The 25,829-nt window shown below is 35.3% G+C and overlaps 1 long non-coding RNA gene across 1 annotated transcript in view; it reads left to right on the top strand.

Moving 5' to 3' along the window:
* LOC139046053 (uncharacterized) overlaps positions 1-25,829 on the top strand; it is a 179,666-nt gene that overhangs the window by 136,242 nt on the left and 17,595 nt on the right. The window contains exon 2 of the long non-coding RNA XR_011505614.1: positions 23,799-23,992. This is a non-coding gene — a long non-coding RNA (uncharacterized lncRNA). The remainder of the gene's footprint in view (positions 1-23,798; positions 23,993-25,829) is intronic.

Below are 25,829 nucleotides of genomic sequence, written 5' to 3' on the forward strand. Positions count from 1 at the left end.
TTATCTTTATTGCCACAGTAAAAATTTCTAGGCAAAGACTTGAATGGCTCATCTTGTATCACATGCCCACTGCAGATGAGAGTAGGCTTTGTGGTTAGCAGGTAGTTCTATGATTGGCCCCGGGTAAGTCACATGCAATGGTTCACAGCCCTTCTGAAACTACATGATTGGAATGGGAGAGTATGATTTTCTAAAAAGAAGTGGAATGCTAGCCAAGGATGTCATCATAACAAATGTTCACAATAACCACTTTCCTCCTCTGATTTTTCTCTAGGCTTATCTTTTCCTTCTATATGAACATTACATTTTATATCAAGTTGCCTATTTTTTCAATAATGATAATAACCAATATGCCAATACTTTGTATCATCCTGACTAGATGCCAAGAATTTTTATAATCTATTTCTCTTACATCTAACCCACAACAATCTTATGAGGTAATGTTGTGGAGGCTGTGATGTGCCACCAAGGTGCCCTTTCAAGGAAGGACTTGTTGCCCAGGCTTAAAGGAGTGCAATAAGCAGAAGTCTTCAGCTCTCAGCTCCTACAAGGATTGACTGAGCTACAGACTGCTGTCTCACACAAAGTCTTGTCCCTTCCAAGGCAGCTCACATCTAACGAGTGATTGATGCCTGTGTAAGAAGTCCTGGTCATCTCAGCCCAACCCTAGACACTTCCGAAAGACCATTCTAGCTCCAGAGCTCCTTATGCGGTTGTCCAAATCTGTCCTTGGGTCTGCATTATATCTCTGCTTTCTCTGCCTATTTCTGTTTCCTCCCCATATTTTTAGAAGTGTTGAGTCCAAGGGTACTCCTTAATAAATCTCCTGCATGATAAACTCCTTCTCGAAGTCTGTTTTTGAGGAAAACAATCTGTGATATAGAGGTGCCATTACTCTTCCCAGTTTGAAAATGAGGCAATAGAGGTACAGAGAAGGTAAGCTCTTTGCCCCAGACCACAAATCGAGTAAGTGGCAGACCTGGTAGCGTGGCTCTAGATCCTGTGCCCACAGCCACCATGCTGTACTGTGAGAAGATGCTTGCGCAGCTAGGCTCTGATTCACCACCAGAATCCACACGTGACCGCCTGAAGCATAACCAAAGAGCCAAGCACAGTTAACTGATCGTTAGGGGTGAAATTTAAGATTTTGGGCTTTCCATACGAAGAGCCACAGGCAATATAAAGCACGACAGTTCTTTTTCCTGTGGAAGGTGTATAGCAAGTTCACTACTAAAAATAGGCAAAAATATAAAAGTTTGGGAATGATTCCTACCACTTACGTTAAACAGGATTCAAGGTAATCCTTATAATGACATCACTTTCATTACCTTGCATCTAAATACATCTTTGTTAATGGAAGATGGTGAAATTATGATCATTAAACTAGGAATTATGTATGACCTGAAGTCTATTTTCTTCTATGTGGCAGCCTTATGTTCTTTACAAATGAATATCATCCAAGTGAACATCATTTGTCACATGACTGTGCAGTATCATGAAAGTGCCCAGGATTCCAGACAGATCTTGGTTCTCTCTAGTGTATGTGTGTGTCTATCTATCTATCTATCTATCTATCTGTCTGTCTGTCTGTCTATCTGTCTATCTATCTATGACCCTTGGCAATCTACCTCTACTCTATGTCTCAGTTTCTTGAACAGTAAAATACAGTGTTATTATGCCATTGGACGTGTACGAGGATTATATGTAGATATTTTAAGTTTGTTACTTAGCACAGTGCCTGGGCAATACTTAGTATAATGGTAGCTATTTGCTTTCTCTCCCTCTACCTCCTTCTTTTCTTCGTTCCCCTTCTCTTCCTTTCTATTTGAATCAATTTGGAAAAAAAGTTTAAGGACCGCTAGACTCTTCAAAGGGCAATCAATTCCTGCCATTTAATCTTGATTTTGGAGATGCTTTACAAAATGGTCCCATACCTCTAGAAGCACATGTAATCTTTTAAGTGTATGTCTTACATCAAAAAGCTTTGGCCAAAAACCTTTTCCTAAAACATTTTATTCCCTGGAGTCATTGCAAAATGAATATTTTTAATAAAAAAAAATGGTCAGGTAAGACATTTATATGTAATGTTAATGAAAAAGCTAAACGATTAGAAAGCAATACAACTATGGGGCCAGGGACTATATTTAGCAAAACATGAGGAAAAAATAGATAGCTACTTTTCAGATCCTGTCGTTTAGGTTACTTCCAAGATCTCATAAATAAATAAGCTCAGTTATTGCAGCTATGAATAAAAAACGTAGAGTGAAAATCCATTTAGGATTTCTGTATAGAAGCTTCTGTTTTAGGATACTTTGGAAGGATTTTCCTCTTTTTCATAATTTTGGAGAATAATGGAACTTTTACAGAATCTGACTGAAGTATCTTTAATCTTTTCTCTGCTTGACCCTAGTACAACCTCTCACAACTGATAGTTTTTTTTCATTTTTTAATTTTGTTTTGCCGAGGAAGATTAGCCCTGAGCTAACATCTGTGACAATTCTCTGCTATTTTATATGTGGGTTGCCACTGCAGCGTGTCTGATGTAGGTCCGTGCCTAGGATCTGAGGGCTTGAACCCAGGCCGCCAAAGTAGAGTGAGCTGAACTTAACCACTACACCATGGGTCTGGTCCTGATTGTTATTTTTGATACTAGTGTTGATCAGAAAGTTGAGAGACTTTTCTTCAAAATGAGCTGCAAATGTTAGAGGAATGAGAAATGGCTCCTACCGCCCAATCCATAGCTTGTGATATTGAGTATATAACTTCAGTGTATTGTGTGTGTAACTTCAGTGTACTAGACACTTCAAAAGAGAGACATTCTTTTTTTTGTTAAAGTGATGATGATGAGAGAGAAGTTAAAGCAGAAGTAGTGAGCTCACACTTAAGTTTTAAGGAATTTGTCTCTGGGAGAAGAAGACATCTCTTGTGAAGTTGAAGGCTGTGTGTGACATATCTGACCTGTAGATAAAAATATTAGTTATGCTTTCCTGAAATTTTATTTAATCGCTTTTGCTGGTGACTTCTTTAGAAAAGCTATGATACAATTTTATTTAGCATTCTAAAATAAACTGTACTTGTGTATGTATATATATTTATAATTATGAGCATATATAGATACTGTTGTCTTATATATATATATATATATACTGAATGCAACCAAAATATTCTTTTCATTTTTTATTACCATTTATGTTTTTTTCTTACAAATTGTTTATATTCTTTGTCTGATATTCTGCGAGTTTATTAATTTGTTGGAATTGTTTATACACTCTGTATACTAGTTCTTTGATAATTATGTGCATTGCAAATATCTCTTGCTTTCTGTGATTTGTTTTTTCACTTTGTTTAGATTGTCTTTTAGTGCGGTGATGTTTCTGATTATAACGTGGTCAAATTTAGCACTTTTTTCTTCATTCTTTATGCTTTGGTGCCTTGGCTAAGAAATAATTTCCTTACATGAGGTCATATAATTCCTCTCCATTTCTTCTAAATATTATGGAGTTTTGCTTGTTTACTTCTAAGTATTTAATTCGTTTGAAACTTATCTCCGGGGAATCTAATTTTCTTTGGATTTGTTATTATTCCCTAGAGACAACCAATTTCCCAGCAACATTTATTGGACAGTACACGTTGCCCATTGATGTACAATCCTACTTTCTTCATATAATAAGAGCTCACACGTCTGCAGGTCTGTAGGCTGCTAGCATTTAAATACTGTTCCGTAATTAAAACTTAGACTTTGGTGCTTTATCTATGGCTTAATTTTATAATTGAACAATAAGAAGAAGAATTTACGTTACAATAAGTATGCGAAGTGTTTACTACAGAACTAATAGTGTGCATAGAGTACATATTTCTTTCTATATTTCCAACTTCACCACTTCCATTTATTCAAAATAGATTTTTCCTTTTTTAAAATAACTCCATAATTGCTTAAAATCATGCCACGTTCTAGTGTTTTTTGTATTGCAATCATACTTTTGCTGGAATGTCTAGTGTCTTTCCAACTCCATGGTCAAGATTGTTTGAAATTTAACTAGAGTTTTAAGGTTTAAATGATGACTTTGACACTTGCTAGTTGCATGACCTTGAACTAGTTACTCGAGATATATTTCCTCATCTTTAAAATTGGATTGATAGTAAAATATGTTCCATCGATTTGGGGTAATGAGAAAATCAGTAAATAATTATAAATAATTTACTACAGTACATGGAAAATTTTGCTTACTATATGTTAGCTTTTGTAAAATTTATGTTTTTAGCTTATTACTAGTATGTCCAACTTCATAAGCATTCTACCTATTGATAGGTTTTGTGAATTCCTATCTTTGAAATTACCTGAATTCCATTTAAGGTTTGGAGTTCTTGGGTCATCTTTGAGTTCTGACTTGCATAGTTTGGGGGTTTTGTTTGTTTGTTTGTTTATTTTTTGAGGAGGATTAGCCCTGAGCTAACATCTGCTGCCCAACCTCCTCTTTTTGCTAAGGAAGACTAGCCCTGAGCTAAAATCCCTGCCCACCTTCCTCTACTTTATATGTGGGACGCCTACCACAGCATGGCTTGCCAAGCGGTGCCATGTCTGCCCTCAGGATCTGAACCGGCGGACTCTCGGCCCCCGAAGCAGAATGTGCACACTTAACTGCTGCACCACCGAGTCAGCCAGACAGTTTGGGTTTTTTTGAAGGGAAGCAAGTGGCTGTTTTTTATGTAAAACTCTCCTCATTTTTTAATGCCCTTTTTCGTCTTTGTCATATTTTCAAGTTCTTCTACTATCTCAGTAATGTTATCATTTTTATAATATCCTCTTTTCCCAGAGTCTTCCTTTCTTTTGCCTTCTGTTCTCCTGCCCATCCTGAGACCTACCTTCTTTATTGCGCTGGGATGGAGTCACACTTTCCCAGATCCCATGTCATCCCCTTTCTTCGTTTACTTTCTTGTTCTCCTGGAGTGCATTTTCAAGTAACGTCTTAAGAATAGATGCATGGGAGACAAAATAGCTGAGGCAGTGCTGAGCCATGGACGTCTCTGTGTCTTCCCTCTCCCTCAAGTAATAGTTGTATCAATCAGAATAGATTAGCTTGTTCTGTGATAACAAGCAACTCAGAATATCAGTGTCTTAAAACAACATAGGTTTATTCTTCCTGATGCCGCATGTCCTTCATGGCTCTGCTGGCTGCTGTCACTCGGAACAAGACTCTTGGAGAAGTCACCATCATAAAATTGGCTAATTGGTGTGCATAGGGGAAAAAACGGAAATCCTTGGATGGGTCTCACCAGAAATTAGATGTGTGACAGGAACTCTTCTCATTTCTTTAAACAACACACTGGCGTGAACTGGTTACATTCCCCACCCATGTAAAAGAGGCCAGGAAGTGAAATGTTAACATGCCCTTGGAAAGCACAAACCCTGAGATATCTCCGATCAGCATTAATGGCTACTGCAATAACTCGGCTCATTTTTTTCCCTGCTATTTCTATGAGTTGAATTCTGGGCTTTTTGGATTAATTCTCTATGTCTTTCCATCTTGTCCATCTCTATTTATATATTTGTTTGTTTGGGTTCTACACTTATATGTAAACTTCTTACTTGGGCCCCTCAACCTCTAATAGTTATCTCCCACTTTACATTTCCAAGACGAAACGCATGACTTCCTCCAGCAAAGTTTCCCTTAAAGCTCTGCACATTACCAACAGCACCGCCAGTTTCACTTCATTGCTTCATTTGCAAATACAAAGATTATTCCTATTGTCTCTCCTTTCCTCACATTCCACATCTGATCTAAGTTATCTCTGCATTTAAAATGCCTCTATCTGGGGCCAGCCTAGTGGTGTACTGGGTAAATTTGCACACTCTGCTTCAGTGGCCCGGGGTTCACAGGCCCAGATCCTGGGTGCAGACTTAGACACCCCTCATCGAGCCATGCTGTGGTGGTGACTCACATACAAAATAGAGTAAGATTAGCAGCTCAGGGACAATCTTACTCACCAAAAAAAAAAAAAAAAAAAGCTTATATCATTTATCCAACTATGTCATGCTAACCTCCTTGTCACTAGCTCTAGTCACCATAATTTTCACCAAGAGTACTACAATAACCTCCTAACTGGTTTTAATACTTCAGTTCCTGCTCATCTACTGTCACTTTTACATACATAGGCATCTTTTAAATATAAACTGGGCCATGACTCTTCCACGTTGAGATGGAACAATAATTATTATCCTAAAAGATGATCAGGAACATAGTCTATTAACAAATGTACCACAGTGTACCATGTAAAATGCACAATCACAACACAAGAAAAAGCCAATGGAAATTTCAAAAGAGAAAGTCAAGTAAAAAATTCTGATTAATGGCTGTAATATAGTAAATTTCACTTCCTAGCCTCTTTCCGTTGGGTGGGAGGTGTAACCAGTTCAGGTCAGTGTGTTGTTTAAAGTGTAATTCCAACCACACTATGAAGAAAATACGAAGCCCTTCCAATAACTGAAAGGGCCCTCGCTTTCTCTCCATCATACTTTCCTGTCATTCTCTCCTTAGTTCACTCTGTTCTAGCCACAAGGACTTTCTTGTTGGTGTAGCAACATATCAAACTTATTCTTTTCTGGGCTTTTGAATGTGCCCATGGCTTGAAAAACTATTTCCCCATATTTCCATGCCTCACTGATTTCCTTTAGTCATCTTTTTTTACTGTAGTATACCAGCTCATGAAAAATAATTTTTTGTAGTATATTAGTTCATCAAAAATACTTTTTTTGACTAACTTTTCATCTTGTTCGATGTCCTTTTCCTGGTTTAGTTTCCTTCACAGCACTTATCACTTCTTGGCATCACATTATACCCTAATTGTCTAATTTTTGTTTCTTAATTGAAATTTAAGGTCCATGTGGACAGTGTATGATTTGTGTAGTTCACTACATTATTGATAGTGTTAACACCAGGATAAAGTTGGTGCCCAGTAAATATTGAATAAATAGATGAATGCATAAGCTAGTGAAATTTGGGAGACTTCTTTTACTATATTACAGCCAATAATCAGAATTTTTTGACTCTTTTTTAAAATTTCCATTGGCTTTTTCTTGTGTTCTGATTGTGCATTTTACTTGATACACTGTTGTACCTTCGTTAATAGACTATGTTCCTGATTATCTTTTGGGATAATAATTGGAATTTGTTTTAACATTGCAATTGGGATTACTTTTGTTTATTCAGTATGAATTTTTCTGGTTTTTTATTCCTCGTTTTTCTTTGACATATGACAATTTTTCTTGAATGTCCGATGATTCTTGATTGTTTATTCAACAGTTTACTCATTTTTTCCTCTAGTCAGGACCCCTATTAAGTTGGCTAGAACTTTCTTGGAATGGCAGTAAGTAGCAAAGCAAGAAATAAAGTCAGAATATTTCCACACATCTAGGAACTCTAAATAATTCTAAAAGCCACCGTAAGCATAGGTTTGATCTTCTCCCTGTCCTGTAGTTTCTAGTAATGACTTTCAAGTAGGAGGTAGGAGGCAGCATAGTTTCACTTAATGCGTTTATGCCATGACCATGTTGAGAGCTGTAACTGTACACAAAGGAGTTAGCAAGTGTGCAGTTGCCTTGTAGTAGTTGCTGCTGTTCTTGTTATGTGATTGGCTTCCTGATTTTTTAAAGTTAAAACTTATTGAGGCAGATATATGCAAAATGAAATGTACCCACCTAAAATGTATATTTTTATCAGTTTTGAACAATGTTTACACCTATGTAATCACCACTATAATCAATATTGTATTGATTGTCCAATAAGCAAGATAGTTCTATCACCATCAAAAGCTTCCTCATACCTCTTTGCCACTGGTTCCCCAATTTCTGGTCCCGTGTAACAGAGTTCTGCTTTCTGTAACCATTGATTCTTTTTTCCTGTTCAAGACTTTAATACAGGTGGAATCATAGAGCACACACTCTTTTTTGTCTGGTTCCTTTTCCTCAGCATGATGTCTTTGAGATTTATCCAAGTTATTGAGTATACCCGTAGTTCATTACTCTTTATTGTTGAGCAGTATTGCATTGTAAGGACATACCACAATTTGTTAATCCATTTGCATATTGATGGATATGTGACGTTTCCATCTGTGTTGTAAACATTTGTATAGAAATCTTTGTGTCAAGATATTTTTATTTCTTTGTGGTGAATATCTATGAGTGGAATTGCTGGGTTGTATGGCAAATGTATGTTTAACTTGGTAAGACTTCCAAACTGTTTTCAAAAGTTGTTGCACCATTCCATATTTTTATGAGTTCCTGTTGCTCCACATCTTCATAAACACTTGCTACGTCCATATGTCTCTTTAATTTTAACCATTCTGTTGATTGTGTAAGGGTATCTCGTTGTGGTTTAATTCACTTATGCCTGATTTCTAGTGATGTTAAACATCATTTCATGTTCTTATTTGCAATTTCTATATCATCTCTTGTGAAATATCTGTTAAAATCTTTTGATTATTTAAAATAAATTGGGTTATTCATCTTCTTATTTTTTTTTTTTTCCTCTGAGAAACATTCACCCTGAGCTACATCTGTTGCCAATCATCCTCTTGTTTTTGCTTAAGGAAGATTAGCCCTGAGCTTGCATCTGTGTCAATATTCCTCTACTCTGTATGTGGGTTGCTGCCAAGCCTGGGAACTGAACCCAGGCTGCTGAAAAGGAGCATGCCAAACTTGACCACTAGGCCATGGGGCCAGCCACCGTCTTCTTATTTGTTAATGTAGGAATTCTTTATATAACCTAGATACCAGTGTTTTGACTGATAATCATTTTGACAATATTTCTCACAGTCTCTAGTTTGACTATTCATTTTCTTAATGGTGTCTTTTGAAGAACAGAAGATTTTAATTTTGATGAAGTTCAAAGTATTTATTTTATACCTTATGGCCTGTGATTTTTGTGTCCTATGTAAGATATCTTCACTTAACCCAATTTTGTAAAGATTTCCTCCTATATTTTATTCTAAAAGTTTTATATTTTTAGTTTTAAACTATAGATCTAGGATTGATTTTGAGTTAATTTTTATGCACGATGTGGGATAAAGGTCAAGGTTCATTTTTTCCCCCCAAACAGATGTCCCTATTTTCCAGCTTCATCTGTTAGAGAAGACTTTCCTTCTCCTTATTGTATGCATAAGCACATTTGTTGAAAACAACTGACTTTATATGCGTGGGTTTATTTCTAGACTCTATTATCTGTTCTGTTCTATTGATATCTATTGATGCACACGTCTATTATGATGCCAACTCCAAACTTCTTTGATGACTTTAGCTATGATGACTGTAGTCTTGAAATTACACAGGGAAAATCTTCCAATTTCGTTCTTATTTTTCAAAATGGTTTTGCTCATACTAGGTCCTTTGTATTTTATAAATAATTTTAAAATCCACTTGACAATCTCTTTAGAAATATACTGCTTGTGTTATGTTGAGATTGTATCAAAATTGTAAATCTGAAGAAGAATTGCCATCTTAATCATACTGAGATTTGTTTTCTAAGAACATGTCATATTTTTTGTATATTTAGATCTTATTAATTTCTCTCAGCCATCTTATTTGTTGGTCTAGAAGTATTGCACACCTTTTTAGTAAATACATCCCTAAGTATTTTAAGATTTTGACACTGGGGGGATGGCCCTGTGGCCCAGTGGTTAAGTTCGCGGGCTCTGCTTTGGAGGCCCAGGGTTTCGCCAGTTCAGATCCTGGGCGCGGACATGGCACTGCTCATTAGGCCATGTTGAGGTGGTGTCCCACAACTAGAAGGACCCACAACTAAAATATACAACTATATACTTGGGGGATTTTGGGGGAAAAAGAAGAAAAAAAAGAAGATTGGCAACAGCTGTTAGCTCAGGTGCCAATCTTTAAAAAAAAAAAAGATGAAGAAGAAAAAAGATTTTGACACTGTTGGAAATATTTTTATGTCATTTTACAATGTGTATTTTGATTATATAGAAGCATAATTTATTTTCATATATTGACCTTGTACATGTGCCTATTGCTAAATTCACTCATTAGATCTATTAGATTTGGAGAGAGTGCTTAGAATTTTATACATTTGCAATCTTCAAAAAAAATGACATGTTTATCACTTACTTTTCAACATGTATGCCTTTTCTTTATTTATATTTCCTTATTGCACTGTCTAGGAACTCCAATAGAATATTTAATATAAGTGGTAAGAAGGAATATCCTTGCGATTGTTTGCCAATCTTGGTGGGGAGTATCATATTGGTTTTTCATCATTTCACAAATCTGTAGGTCTTTCGTAAATACTGTTTAACAGGTTAAGGAAGTTCCCTCTTAATCCTAGTATGTTGAGAGTTTCATCAAAAATCAATGTTAAATTTTGTCAAATTCTTATTCTGTATGCATTGAGATAATCATATGGTCTCACTTTTTAATTTTGTTAATATGGTTAACTACATATTTGATTTTTGAATTTTAATCTGACTTTGCAATCCTATGGTAAGCAGCTGACAGTCATGGTGTGTAATTCTTTGTGTATATCACTGGATTAGATTTGCTAATATTAAGGATGGTTGCATATATTCCATATATTCCTTTCTTTAATAGCTGTTGTGCTATTTTCTCTTTCTTCTAGTGTTGTTTTTCATTATTTATGTCTTTCAAATAATATTTCCATTTTATTTAAGATGAATACATTTTTATATTTACTTATTTATTTAGTACATTTTTAATTGCAAAATAAAACAGATTCAAAAAAACACATTACGTAAGAATATGATCTAATGAACTATTCTAAGGTAAACACCCTTTATTCTAATTATTCTAATGTAAACATCACCAGATCAAGTAATAGCACTTCCTAATTCACCCAGAAAGACCAGTTCCTTTGTTCCATCCCTGTCACAATCCCCTACCTTTCCCTGTAGGTAGTCATTATTGTAATTTATATAATATGTACTTTTTGCTCCTTTTTTTTTTTGAAGGGAAGGGTTTGTGCTGATTTAACATCTGTTGCCAATCTTCCTCTTTTTTCTTTTTCTTCTCCCCAAAACCCTAGTGCATGGTTGTATATCTTAGTTGTAAGTCCTTCTAGTTCTTCTATGTGAGCCACCACCACAGCATAGCAACTGACAGACAGGTCGTGTGGTTCCATGACCAGGAAATGAACCAGGGCTGCTGAAGTGGTGATGGTGCTGAACCTTAAACACTAGACCATCAGGGCTGGATCTGCATTTTTAAAAGAAGCTTATCCAGATGTGCCTTCCCAGGCTTATAATCTTGCTCATGCCTTTGTAATTTGCTATGTTTTAATTCTCTTTAACTTTAGGTTCCCTCTCCAACCCTTTCTTTTACTTGTTGCAAAACCCTTGCATTTGTCCTGTGGTATATCCTACAAACTGGATTTTGCTGATTGTATACTCATAGTGCAGTTTAATATGTTTCTCTGTCCCTGCATTTTTAGTAAATTGGCTGTGGGATTTAGAAACTGGATCACACTCAGGTTCAGTGTTTTGGCACAACTACTGATGGTATTTGGCAAAAATACAGGAGTGGCAAAAATATAGGAGTGACCGGGGTCTGGTTTTCTATCTTTTTATGATGTTAGCAACCATTGATGCCTAATGCTTTATCTGTTCATTGGGGATTAAAAATGGTGATATTCCAATTCTATCATTTGTTTTTCCTTCATTAGTGGGAATACTTCTACAAAGACTCCTCTTCAGGTACTATTTGGTTATCCTACATTACGTTTTAGATAGGAAAGTCAAAATTGACACTGGATTATTTCTCTTTATTTTCTAGACTTCAAGAGAATAAACTGGTTCCCTATCATCCTCCAAAGGTGCCAACTTTTTAAATGTTGTTATGAACATGGATTTCAACATTTTAATGGATTCCAATCCATTGCAATTTTTATCATTAATGCAGCTCAAAATTTCCCATATTTGTTATTAGGAGCCTTTTTGTGTTGGACTGTGAGTTCTCCAAGAATCATTGATAGTGTCTTTACTTTCTGGTAGAATAAAATGTTCCAGGTTCAACTTGTACGTTTCTTTCCCATGCTGGAAATCAACCTTTTCTCTAAGAATCACTTTTAGTTCATGTTGATACTTTCCATCCAAATTCAGGACTATGGATCTTTTTTCTTAACCTCTACCCTACTACATTTTTATTTTTTTTCTATTACATCATCTTCTTTCTTCCACATTGAAAATCTTGATTCTCAAAGATAGGAGGATGATAGGAATAGAATATTCCAAAATTAATCATTTGTTCTACCTCATATTATGCAAGCAAATATCTCAGAATAACAAATATAATACTACCACTAACATGATTACTGAAAACATTAATTTTTCAGTATGTGGTCTTCCCATTCTCCCCCACATTTTTTCAGTTGTGCTATATCTGAACTGTAAGAACATAGAGTCATTGCACACTACGCTCTCATTTTCTTAGCTCTTATGCAATTCTACTTCTACAGATAACTGCATATTTAATCCTCATGACCAGCCCTATGTTGATGTCCATCGAATCATTTTGGATGTCGAAGTTCTTTTCCTAGTATATTCATGAGGAATAATGGGAACAATATTCCCTGAGTTCTTGCAAAACTGATAGTTCGTGCCCTCATTTTAAATAAATATCCGTTTTACTGTATATAAAATCCTTTTCCCACACTTTATTTCCTTGAATATTTTAATGTTAAACTATTTTTCTTCTGAGGTAAAACATTGCTGTTGAAAACTCTGATGTTAATTTAGTTTACTTTTCCTTATTAGTCATCTGCTTTGCTTATCTAAATGAACAAAGAATCTTTTTTTTGATTTAATAATTTTGCTAGAATATGTCTAGGTGTTTGTTTTATGTCAGTATTATCAGGTATGTAATGCAGTCTTTCAATAGTTTTTTGTATTTTCTGTGTATTTGTTTTATTGCTTTGGTTTTCTCCTTCATATACATGTTCTATCTTTTTTCTTTACCTATATTCAATATTTTCACTTTCTCTTAAATTCTATCATTTATCCTTTTTTCATTTGTTTTTGAATTTAATTTTTTCACCTATTTCCCTTAATGTATTATCTATTGTATTTGTTAGCTTATGTCTTCTTTATAGTTTAGTCTCATTTCTAAACTGACTTTTATTTCTTATTCTTACCTTATTCTATCTTCTCATTTTTTTAACTTTTCGAATTCCAATTTGTGTTGCTCTTTAATGTTCCTTATTGTTTTCTTAATCTCTTTTAGCTTGATTTGAAATAGAGTTAGTTTTATTTTGTAAGCAAGTCTCCAGTATACTTTCATTGTCTCTGGAGTATCATTCTGCTTCTTCCTTTTATTTTAAAGTAAATTTGTGTAGAATTTGATTTTGATTCATTTCTGTTGCTCATTTTTATATGGAATTCATTTTTTTGGTTTTTAAAATGAGGCAGGGTTTAGGAAAACTTTTCCAACTTCATAGAACTCCATCTTCTCTTATTTATTTCTTGACTCTGTTCCTCTCCATTATTTTGATTTTGACCTTTTCTCTCCTTTCTCTTGCTCAATTTTGATTCCACATCCAGAGTTCCTCCTCACTGTGGGATTCTGTTCTAGAAGGGAGCTCTGGTTAGTGAGTTTTTGTAGTTCATAGGGGCTAGATTTCTCCAATCTTTCTTCCTTCTTACAGAGGACACTTGGCACTGACCTCCTGTAGGAGAAGGCAAATCTCTACCTGGTTCCAGCTGCAATTCTCTGATTGGCAGAAGACTTTCCAATCAATATCTGTTCACTGTTGTGTGGTTTTCCTATTCTCAGGTCCATCAGTTGTTGCCCTCATTACTTCCTTGTTCACAACATAGAGATACCATACTATGTGGCTGATGGTGGCTTTTCCTCATCCTCCTGATTTTGTTTTAACTATTGTCTTGTGTTCGAGGCTTTGCTTTCTAATTGCTTTGTCAGTTTTATGTGGGGACTTGGAGAGACTGAAAGACTATGCTGCCATATTACTAGCTCCATAGAGTAGTTTTATTTTTAATATAAATGAATTCTGTTCCCTCTGATCTTATCCCTCATCTATTTCCAAATCCCCTAAAAATCTTATTTTACTTTACTCTAGAATGGAGCTAGTTAGACTGTATGGCATTCACCCTTAATTATTCATTATGCTTTTTCATGTGACTAACCTCATTATAAAATCATCAACATGAGGAATATTTGCATAATGGGGTGACCAGGAAAGTATTGGTACAGTTGAGATTCAAGTGGATTTCCTGCATTTGCTAGAAGTCCAACCAACCTGGGCCGCCTGCTTCTTTTAGTCACAATGTAAACACTCCCTAATCTTTTAGATTTCACTCAGTGTCTCTTCTGAATTCACTGACCTAATGCATTTTAGACCAACCAATTAAACATAATTATTTGTTTCTTGTCACTGAATATTCTTTTCCTTCTAATAAATTTTATGGTGTCTTTGGAAGGTAGAGAGACTGCACGAATCACCATCCTGCCATCTTGCCTTGAAAGCAGCTAATTTGTTTTCTGTATCACATAAAAATATCTGCAGCCATATATGTAAAATAGGTAACAATATATTGATATTTCACTTAACTAACAATTTAAAAGGTTGTTTTTGGGTGTGTAGTGAATAATTTCAACATGACATTTTCATTTTTTTTCACAGAAGAGTTAGTTATTTAACTGAACTGACCAGGTTGGCAGATTTGCAACTTGCTGACTTAACCAAAGATGTTCTCTGTGTTCAGATCCTTTTTTCTTTCTACTCTTGGCCTTAGGTTTATATTATGCTTTTAGTGTCCATTATTGTTTATAGTTGACTGTGAGGTAAACTAAAGTGAGATCCATAGATAATTATAAATTCTTAGAATGTCAGAATCTTTCCGAGCACAATTGCTTATCTAGTTTGAACTGTCAATTTTTTAAAACACCGAAACTGATGAAGAGAAAGATAAAGGGATTTGTTGGAATCCACTCACCCTATTGATAGTCAAGTAGAGAGTAGAATCAGTCTCTTAGTCTTTCTTTTAGGCCATGGTATACTATACTCTGTTTCCCTATGTGAACGTGTGTGATATGATCTGTGGAGTTTTGAAGTTTTGTACCTTCTACAGAACGAAAATTCCATGTGCTAACACTTATTAATATTGTTATCAAATATTTAGTTTACGTTAATACATACAGATACTACAGTTAATTTTTTTCAATTGGATCATTTATATTTTTTATACTGTGGCTAACAGGGCAATTGTTTTTTCATTAGATCTACTTTTAAACTCTTAAACATTAAACATTACATATTGGTCTTAGTTTATACAAAGAAGCACATCTTATAAATAGTGTGCTTTTCATAGAAAGTATGTGTTAAGAACACATTTCTTGAAATTAGAAAGAATAGATCAGCATTTTTCTTATCAAATATGGCAAATTAGGGAATTTTAAGATTATTATATAGGCAACAAATACACACATAGAAAAGTGTTGTAAAATCTCTCTCTTCCAACTCACTTCTTCTTTATTGTCTTTTACTCTAATTCCTTTTTGATTTTCTGTTTCTCCAAGACTTTGCCTCTGCATTCCTATTGCCTTTGCATCCTAAACTGCAGATACTAACAGAAAGCACCGGTGTCCCTGCTGTTGTGACTGATATAACCTCGAATCTCTGTCGACATATCTAGCAGTTGGGCCGTGTGAAGGTCATTAGTAGTAGGTTGTTGCCTAAGTGGGACAACCACACTTTAAGTTGCATGATGTGTGAGCTCCAATTAAAGGCACATATTGGATAGTTGTGCATTATAGCACAAAAACAAGTATGGCATTGAATAAACATCTATTTCCCTTATTGTTTCAATGCTACAAAATACATTTCTTACTCCAAAGTGGATTAGCCAGTCTAGACAGCCTATAAAACGTCAATGCAAGTATGGATCTCGTACACTGGTCTCAGGAGATCAGAGCTTGTCTGCAATGCTGCTCTTTCACAGTCCAATCAATATGGTCACGCATTTTTTGCACTGTGCCAACAGAAAATAATATCAGAACACAGAATTTCTTTTTGTTTCCTAACCGGGAAGTAACACACGACTAGAACTCAAGAGGAAAAAAGTTAGCTGATAAATAAATACCCAAGAACTTGGGAAGAAAGTTATTTTCTTTATTACCCACTAAGCCACGATAAGGGTTATTATCATGAGATAATCATTCCTCTGGAGCAATACAAGACAGGGGACACAGCTGAGTGCTATCATGCCCATGGGATGTGATTAGCTCATGATAACAGCATCCCCTGGACTCATTGCTATTATGAAATGTCTGTTTCCCCCCCATTTTCTATATATAAATAAATGATTTTGGCGGACAGATTCAATTCCCACAAACTGCAAGTTTGCATTAAAATGCTTCAGCTGTGAGATTCACAGATATTAATCTACCCTTTTGGAATGCTGAACAGTCAATCAGAATCCTTCTTCGTCTCAAGCTGTTTTATGATATTATTACAATGTATTTTGCGACGGAATGGCGGGTAAAGCAAGTTTCAGAGAAATAGGCTTGTTTGGGCTCGATTTAGTTGCTTGAGGGGAACCTCTACATAAAATGACTCTGCCTGCTCACTAAGGCATCCTAACTTTCTCATTATTTTTTTTCTTTCCTGCCTCACTCAATTTCTTTGCTACATTTTGGAAGTCTGAAGTTCGCTCCTCTAACTAGATTAATAAAAGCAGATTTCTCATTTCATATTTCAGAACTGACAGGGGAAAATACTGCCCTGGTAGTCAGAAAATGCTAGTTCAAAATTGGAGATTTTGAAATTAACATGATATAAGGTGGATTTTTGGATTTAGGAATAAATGGGAAGGTTTTGGTGTGACAATAGACCAGTGGGTATGCTTTATTATGAAATTAAGTGAAGTTTGTGAAAATTACACAGTAACTTTATAAAAATTCAAAAGCCAACGTCATTTCATGAAGCTAAAGAATTTTGGATAACAGTATTACTGGAATGAAGCCTTGTCTATGCTCGTACTTATGAAAAGTAGAAGCATAAATAGAATTTTCATAGAATCTGAAAACAAAATTGTCTCTCTATACAAAACAAAAAAAGGTTTGTGGTACACATGTCAATAATATTAGACTGAATTATCTCGTATAAATGACATAAGTATATAATCTAAAAAAGAGAGAGGGAAAAAGTAGCATCTTTCTTGTCCCCAGATGCATTTTATTATTTGGGACAGGCAGCCTCTTTCCCATTTCATATCTTCACTGCTCTGAATTGTTGAGAACATGCAGGCAGGTATCATTTAACTAGGTAGTATTTTTAATTAAGAAATATAAAATTTCATACTTATCCTCCTTCTTTCTCTCTACCAATATTGGCTTTGTTGTGTTAATGGTAGAAGAAGCTTGCCTCACACCACATCACGCCAGAAGAAGGAGGGAGTCATGCACTAACTGACACAGAGCAACTGATGATAAATAAAACTAATAAAGATGTTTCTAAGAATGCTAAAAAAAAAGTACATCTGATGAAAATACAGATTCATTTATGGACTCTGGAATTATAAATGAATAGTGTTATTGTGTGATTTTAAACTATAAATATTATTGATGTTTAATGAGTTATTATACTTTCACTTCTCTTTTTATTATAAAGTCTTGGAACAAAATTCTGGTGTTTTTATATGTGAACTTGAGTAGGCTGTAAGATCCAGTTTTTCAGTCAAACACTGATCTAGGCATTGCAGTGAAAGCAATGTTTTGTAAATGTGATTAACATTTATAATCAATTGACTATATGTAAAAAAGACTATCCTTGATAATCTGAGTGGACCTGACCCAATCAGTTGAAAAGCTTTAAGAACAGAATGGAGGAAGAAGAAATTCTGCTTGTGGACTGCAGCATCAGTTCATGACCAAGAATTTTCAGCCCACTTTTCCTGAAAGCCTGCCCTACAAATCGTGGATTTGCCTAACTTGTCCGACAATCGTGTAGGCCAATCTTTATATCGCAATATATATTACTGGTTCTATTGGTCTGGTGGAACCCTGGCTGATATACCTATAAAAATAGAACTGGTAGGTGTTATCTAGTCTAATTTATTCTTTCATTTTGGTTGATGTCATTAGGAAGCCTGGGGCCAGATGAGTCTAATTTGGGGTTAGAAAGCAAAGGTATAAGTTTACTCCATATCTCAGTAAAATTGGGTAAAATTCCACATGAATATCATACAAAAATGACTTTTAAGGGAATCCAATACCAGAATGCATTTTTATTAGAAGAAATTAGAGAAAGAAAATTCCTGTAAATGTAGATAGAAGTATTAAGACGAAATTTTTTTAACCCTAACACACTTTCTTTTCGTACTCCATCTACGTGGCAGTTTCCTTCCTGTGTATCAGGTATTAAACTAGAATGTGTGGATATATCTTTTATCAAGGGATTCAAAAAAAAGAAGACATAAAATATGTCATTTTAAAATGATGTGATAACCACTATAACAAATGTATTTATGAAGTTCAGCATTTGTACAAGGGGCAGATTAATTAACTTTCTCTGGGTTACAAGAGAGACGATGAGATTGAAGGTGTCATTGATGGCTTGGCGAAGAAGTGGAAAATTAATGTGGGACATGAAATATAAAGAATGATCAGGGGAGGTGGAGAGTATTCTTCAACAAAGGGAATAATTACAATGTATAATGAAGGAACAGTAATGAGTGTTGTAGAAATTATAAGGAATGGCATCGTTGGAGCATGACAGCCAAGAAATCTAATAGCTAAAGCTGGATCATGAAAAACTTCTTTGATGGGCCGGAGTTTGTTTTCATTTTGTAGTTAACAAGGAGCCATGAAAAGTTGGGAGCTGGGGATCAGCTAAGAATGTTAACACATCACTGAAGCAACAGGTTGTCTTGGACGGAGCTGAGACAGAAGATTGGGAAATGATCTGAGTACCATTGTGAAATCCAGGGGAAAATCACGAGGGTCTGCAGTGGCAATAGAAATGCAGAGGAGAGGAAGCAGTCTAGTTGTATGCAGGTTGTAGGATGGGCCAGGCTTGCTGACAGACTGGATTTAGAAGATAAAGAAAAAACAGAATCGAATCCTGAGTTTCTGGACCAAGTGATTGCATATATTGTGTAGATATTAACCAGAATAAGAATCTTAAAAGAAGGAACAAGTTTTAAGGGGAAACATGATAATAACAGCAACACAAAACATATATTAAGTGACAAGAGTATGTCCAGCACAGTCTTTTAAATGCTTTACATGAACTTTCGAATTTAATACTTCCAAGTGATCTATGAGGTAAGGAATATTGTTTCTCCTACTTTACAGATGTGGAAACTGAAATTTCAAGAGATAAGTTACTTTATGAAGATCACACAGCTGGTAAACAGGGACCTAGGATGGTGAATTTGAGGTGACTGAGTTGGATATTTGTGTCTAAAAGAAAAGTTCTTTATTGGGGACATAATTATACTCTCTTGCAGTTGAAACTGTCCTAGTTAATGAGGTGAAGGATCCAAATTATTACCTGTGACAAAATCAGTTTTTAGTTGATGAATATTTTTAAAAACTGAAAATATTAGATCCAGAGATCATTTATTTAGGTCTTTGATGGAACCTCAGAAACACGATGCTATCACTATTTAAGGAGAATATTAAATCCAAGGTTTACATAATTTTATATATTAATCTTTTTACAGAGTCATTTGGGTTCTGAGTGCCCAATTTTACCATGAGGCAGAAGGCAGTTTCTCCCCACATCATCAAGCAAAGCTCAGGACATCAGCTGAGTGTCCTACAATTCAATTCAATTCTGACACTATCTACCTAGAGGAAGCATCAGCTTCCACAGGGAAAGCTTTCAGTCCCACAGGACCTCCCTCCACTTCAGAGGTTAATTGCAAGCCCAGGTTGTTACCTGTACTTCTGACTGACTAGCTATAAATCAGAGGTTCCAATGACCCCAGTTATTTTGCTAGCGTGGCTTACAGGACTCAGGAAACCTGTTTACTCACTAGATTACAAGTTTATTATAAAGGTATATAACTCAGGAACAACAAGATGGAAGAGATGGATAGGGCAAGGTATGTGGGAAGGGGCCTGGGGCTTCCATGCCCTCTCAGAACAGGCTACTCTCCCAGCACCTCCCTGTGTTCATCAACCCAAAAGCTCTCCAAACCCCATTCTTTTAGGATTTCTATGCAGGCTTCCTTACACAGCCATGACTGATTAAATCATTGGTCAGTGGCAATTGAACTAAATCCTCAGTGCTTCCCCACTCCCCAGAGGTTGGGCCATGGGACCCAACTCTCCGTTCACATGCTGGCTCCACTGGCAACCAGCCCTCATCCTTAGATGCTTTCCAAAAATCACCTCACTTACATAACAAAACATATATTTATCTTTCTCATCACCCAGGAAATCTCAAGGGTTTCAGAAGCTCTGTACCACAAACTGGAAGACCAAATATATATTTTTTGCTATAAATCACAATATCACAAGAGTCATGACTCAGTGGAGTTTGGTAACATTGAGTGGGATGTTAGAAAGGATGTTAAAAAAATTTGGTTTCATTTTTCAATGATATAATTGTTAAATTGGTGGATGTGCTCAAGGATAATCTAATTTTGATCATTCACTTTTCTTCCCCACCTTTCATTTTTCTCTTTCAAGTTGTACTGGGAGTTGGGCAAAATAATTTGCATGCCCTATGATTGAAGATATCTGAGACCACATCAAAACGGTGAGATTGAAAAGGCTGGTTAAAATAGTTGGGCAATAAAAAAGATGTTAAATACTATCTCCTTACCCTGTAAAATAGGAATTCACTTGTTTTTTGAAGACTTGGATTTGGGGAGGTTTAAAGAGTATGTGAAATTTGTGAATGTAGAGGAATATATGGAAGGCTAGGTCAAATGTAAAGTATATGATTATATGCAACAGATGTCAAGAGCAGCCTATGATCATAGTTCCAGGATAAATTCTAGAGATCCTCGAGTCCAGCTCCCTGACTTGAGGAATGTTAAATACTAACAATTCAAGAGTTAATGAGCAGAGTCTGTCTTTAAAAATCTGTAAGGGAAATTATTGAACAATTTTTTCATGTTTGTTTTTGCATACACTTTATCTACAAGTTTTTACCATTTATCTAAAAGGTTCTGATGTTGTCTATGTCAAGGGTGAAACAAAAAGAGAAACTGCACGTATCGATATTTACATCTTGATTGACAAATGTAATATGTGGTGATTAGAGCAAATGAGTCCAATAGTAGGTAGGCTTTTAAGGTCAATAACTTGTAAACAAAGCTGATAAATAGAAAGTTTTCATTCAAGATGAGCCACACAGCAGAGAGCTGAGAACTGGAAAATGTGACGCTTCATGAAATGCTTTCTTTTATTTGCAGTTAAATTTTCTATGTTGTTGCAGGTACTTCCTCTCACAGATCTGCTAGTGGAAGACAGAACGAGAGAGATTAAATATTACATCTCATACTATGTAAAAACTGCCATAATGAAAAGAGCGCACACTTATTTTCATAATACAGCATAAATATATTTCTGCTCTCCTATCCCTACTCTGCTCTCAAATTTTGATCACCAATATTAGAAAGTTGAGGTTAAAAGAAAAATGACTCTGGAAAATCTGAATAAGTTTTGAATTGGACGTTTTATTTCTCAAGTGTAGATATAGCTGTTACCTTGAAAAGATGTTAACTTAATTAATCCTGGAAAAAAATGGGATGAATATAATGAGAATTTGTTAGTATGCTAAAAATAAATTTACCATATCCTTATTTTGCTTTTGATATTATTTCCTCCTAATTTCGAAGAATGTGTCTAAGTAAATTTTCACAGAACACTATCTCTATAAAATGAAATTTCCCTATCAGTAAGATTGAAAAAACAATGCATTTTGCTGCACGGTCTCCTCACTTTTGGAAATTCAAAATGCATGTCAGCATATTAAAATAAGGAGACATACCACAATACCGAAATGGATTAACTTTGTTTAATTCAGTGTTTCCTAAACTTATTTGACTACAAAATGCCACACCCATCTCCCTCTCACTCCAACAACATCATCATCGTCACGATTAATACCAGTGAACAGATGTTTCTGAGAAATCTAGTGTTAGCCTAGACTGTTGTGGGCTTAGTGCAGGGGTCAGCACTCTTTTTCTGTAAAGGGCCAGAAAGTAAATATTTTAGTATTTGTAGGCCACATGTGGTCTGTGTTGCATATTCTTTACTTCTTTTTATAACACTTTAAAAATGTGAAAAATATTTTTAGCTTGAGGGTCATGCAAAAGCAGGACATAGGTTGGACTTGTTCTGTGAGCCATAGTTTGTTGACCCCTGCATTAAAGCCTACAAATAAGAAAAGATAACTAAGAGGAAAATGGCATTAATTAATAAAGAATCAAAACACATGTGGGTGGGTGACAAATGGAATTTTGGCCAAATGGTTATAAATATTGACACATGGAAGAGTAGGCATAAATAACAAACACTTCTATTTCATAACTGTGGAATTAACAACTAGGTTTAGATATGCATTGAACTAAAAATTCTGAAAAGATGTAACTAAAAATATCTGAGTATAAAATATCAATTTTCACAAAGGTCTTATTAGGGTGTCCTGTGGTCCTTAGATTTTTTTATAGTATTTCCTTACCCCTTTGAGTGATGACAAGGGTATATGCCAGTTCTTCCCACTTGTGAGGTTCATCTACACGAAAATTATGAGTTAGTATGAGATTTGGTATAAACTCCTTGGAGCAAATTAAGAACAAAACAATTTTATTTTTAAGTCTAAGTTAATAATTCCCAATTGTCAGTGGAACATCATCTAGAGAAAAGATATAAGTACGTTAAATGGGAAAATTGGGCACAGGGAAAAATGAGTATGTGATAAAGGATGCTAATTTTCATGAGTTCATTAATTCAGAAAGCAAATATTTAAACTTACTATTTTGAAGATCTTTCGAACGTTTGCAATAATAAAATTTGGAGGAAAATCTAAACTTGCAATTATTGAGAATCTTTACTAAAATGAAGTTGTAATTTCCTTTTTTTACATGGAATATATTCAATATAAAAGGTAAGTGGGAAAAGAAAATTACAAAACAGAACATATACCTTGTGTTTGTAAATATATATTTATATATATGTGTATGTATGCATATATACGTATACTTATACACATGTATAAATATATATATATACACACCTATATGTTGACATATTCTTATGCAAATGATACAAAAAGATTTGGAAGGAAATGCAAAAGTAGCTAACTTTAGCTGATGGTGTTGTAAATTTTCTATTTTTTACATATTTTATACAATGTATGCATTTGTTCCTTTTACAAAAGCAATACATGCTACTGTTATTAGATTGTTTGCTTGTTTGTAAAATCTATTCTCTGGCCTTAAAGAGCTTCCATGCATTACATTTCTGGGCTTGCACCTAGAGAGTCCTAAAATAGACTGAATGTAAAATAGAAACTGAAATTTATTTGTTGGAAAATGCATTGAGAAAGATCCAGGTGAAAATGAAGCATTTCTGACAATACTGAATAGTGAGTTGTTCTTTTTCTGTTCAGCTGATGGTGTGGCCCTGTATATTTCATGTGTATTGAGATTAGCAAATCAGCAGACTGAGGTGTTACACGTGCCCTCATTTTATGACTACAGTAATTCACATCTCCCTGGGCTTGGCCAGATGAGGATGCCTCTGTTAATTTAACCAAATATCTCTATTACTTTAATTTTTCCTCCTTTTGTGGCTCAAGCAGATAGCTTCATTGAACTGCCTATGATGCTGCCTGGATCCCCACCCTCCAGTACACCAAGAGATGTCAGCCAGTTAGGCGCGGATAAGCCTGTGGATTCCTTCTGATGTACTTGCTTTAGGACTGGCACTGCCTGGCCTGAATCTGCCCTCTGACTGCCTGATTACCCTCAGCTTTTCCCTCTCGTCTAAATGAAGGTGTGTTGACATCATTGTTGAATAAAATAGTTTTTTTTTTTAAACCAGTTTATTATTTTTTTTCCTAAGGGTTTAAAAACCAGCAGTCCTGTAGAGCAGATGTGGCCCTCTGTGGATAGCTCCAGTCTTTGTGCCTGAAGGACTCCCCCATTGTACACCTGTCTTGACAGATTGGAGCCCTAGAACAATATCGCTTAGTCACACACTAACCAGCAGGGGGAAAGTCTGTGCCTTTTATTAAAGCCTACCTACTGGCTTAGTGTTCGGAATTCAGTTCTACCTATAAATCAACATCAGAGCATACAACCCAGCGTGTTCAAGAGCTTTGTTTAAACATCAAAGGAAGAACACAGACAAGCACTATGATAGAAATATAACTAATCACTTGCAAATACATCTTTCCTGTCAGTGGGAGCTTAACCTTTCTGTTTAATGTGACGGGGAAAAGTGCACTTATTTCCATTCTATCTGTTTTCTTTAAAGAGATATAGAATTTTGCTATGAAAAAAGGATTATATTTGCTCTTAATGTAACAGAGCGTAAGCATTTCAAATGTGTTCGGTTGAAGGGAGCAACAAGAAACTGAATTCTGTGGAAATCTAAAAGCTGTTTATCACCTAATGAAGGATGAATCACTCCCATGAATCTTTACTTGCTAGAAAAAATCAAGTCGTGATCAACTGGCAGTAGGAAAAAAAGTAAAACATAGTAAAAACAACATTTGTTTCAAAAATGAGGAGGAACAGATCTTTATTAGCTTGTTGACTGGCAGTGAATGCAAGCTGATACATTGTGATACATTGATTGGGATCAATTTAACTTCATCCTAGGCTCCTGGTTTTATCCATTCATGAGGGGCCCAGGAAGGATTTATCTGAGGTGCTCAGAAAATCCTAGAATCTATAAACCATTCCTTTAATTTGAATGCTACAGATTACGGATGAAAGTTTGGTCACCTGCGTGGATCAGTGGGATTAGAGACATCTAAGCAAATGAAAATAAGAAAGACAAGCAGAGAAACAACAAACAAAAAGAACTCCATCATTGAATCTGAAGGTAGTGTCAAGGGGGTTGGAGCGTTTGGCTAGCGATATGATATGGTATTCCAAAATGGACAAGCTTTGCTCCACTGCTGTCATTGTTTCCAAATCTGGAATAAATTGTAGAGGCATGAGGCTCAGAGTCAGCATCTCTGAAAACGGAAGCTTCTATTATTTCTGGTTTGATATATCTGTACAGTATTGGTAGTCTTCATTTTCAAATGTTTGTGTGTAATAAAAATGTTTTTAGAGAGGTTGTGGCACTGAGGGCTTTTATTTATTGACATTTTTATTTGTGAGGTTCTTATATATATGCAGAGATGTGTGGCTCTGCTTGTGTGTAGGAGAGACTGTCTATTCTAGTGATATTAAGACCAATGTTAACATGACAGAAAAATGAAGAAATCAGAAATGTTGAGTTTGGGGAAGCAAAGCTAAGCAACAATACTGGGCCCACTGGCACATTGTGAAATCGTGGACAATATTAATATTTACTTTAGAATTGTTGTGAGACTTAAATGGACTCTCATATAAAAAGTGCCAAATGCACTTTTAACAGCCCTATAAAAGGTGGCTATGATTATTAGTACTAGCATTATTATCATTATCAAAAAACAATATGGAGGTTACTGCTTTTATCTCGTGCATCTGGATGATTAAAAAAATAGCAGAATATAATTCACTCTCAATAAGTAGAAAATTAAAAAATAGGACCATTTTCTTTTTTCTGATCTTGTAAGGCAGAGGTTTAAGAAAAGTTGTTACTGATCAGACAAGTTTGACCCTTCACCTGTACC

This window comes from Equus asinus, chromosome 8 (genome assembly GCF_041296235.1).
Source record: "Equus asinus isolate D_3611 breed Donkey chromosome 8, EquAss-T2T_v2, whole genome shotgun sequence".
NCBI lineage: Eukaryota > Metazoa > Chordata > Mammalia > Perissodactyla > Equidae > Equus > Equus asinus.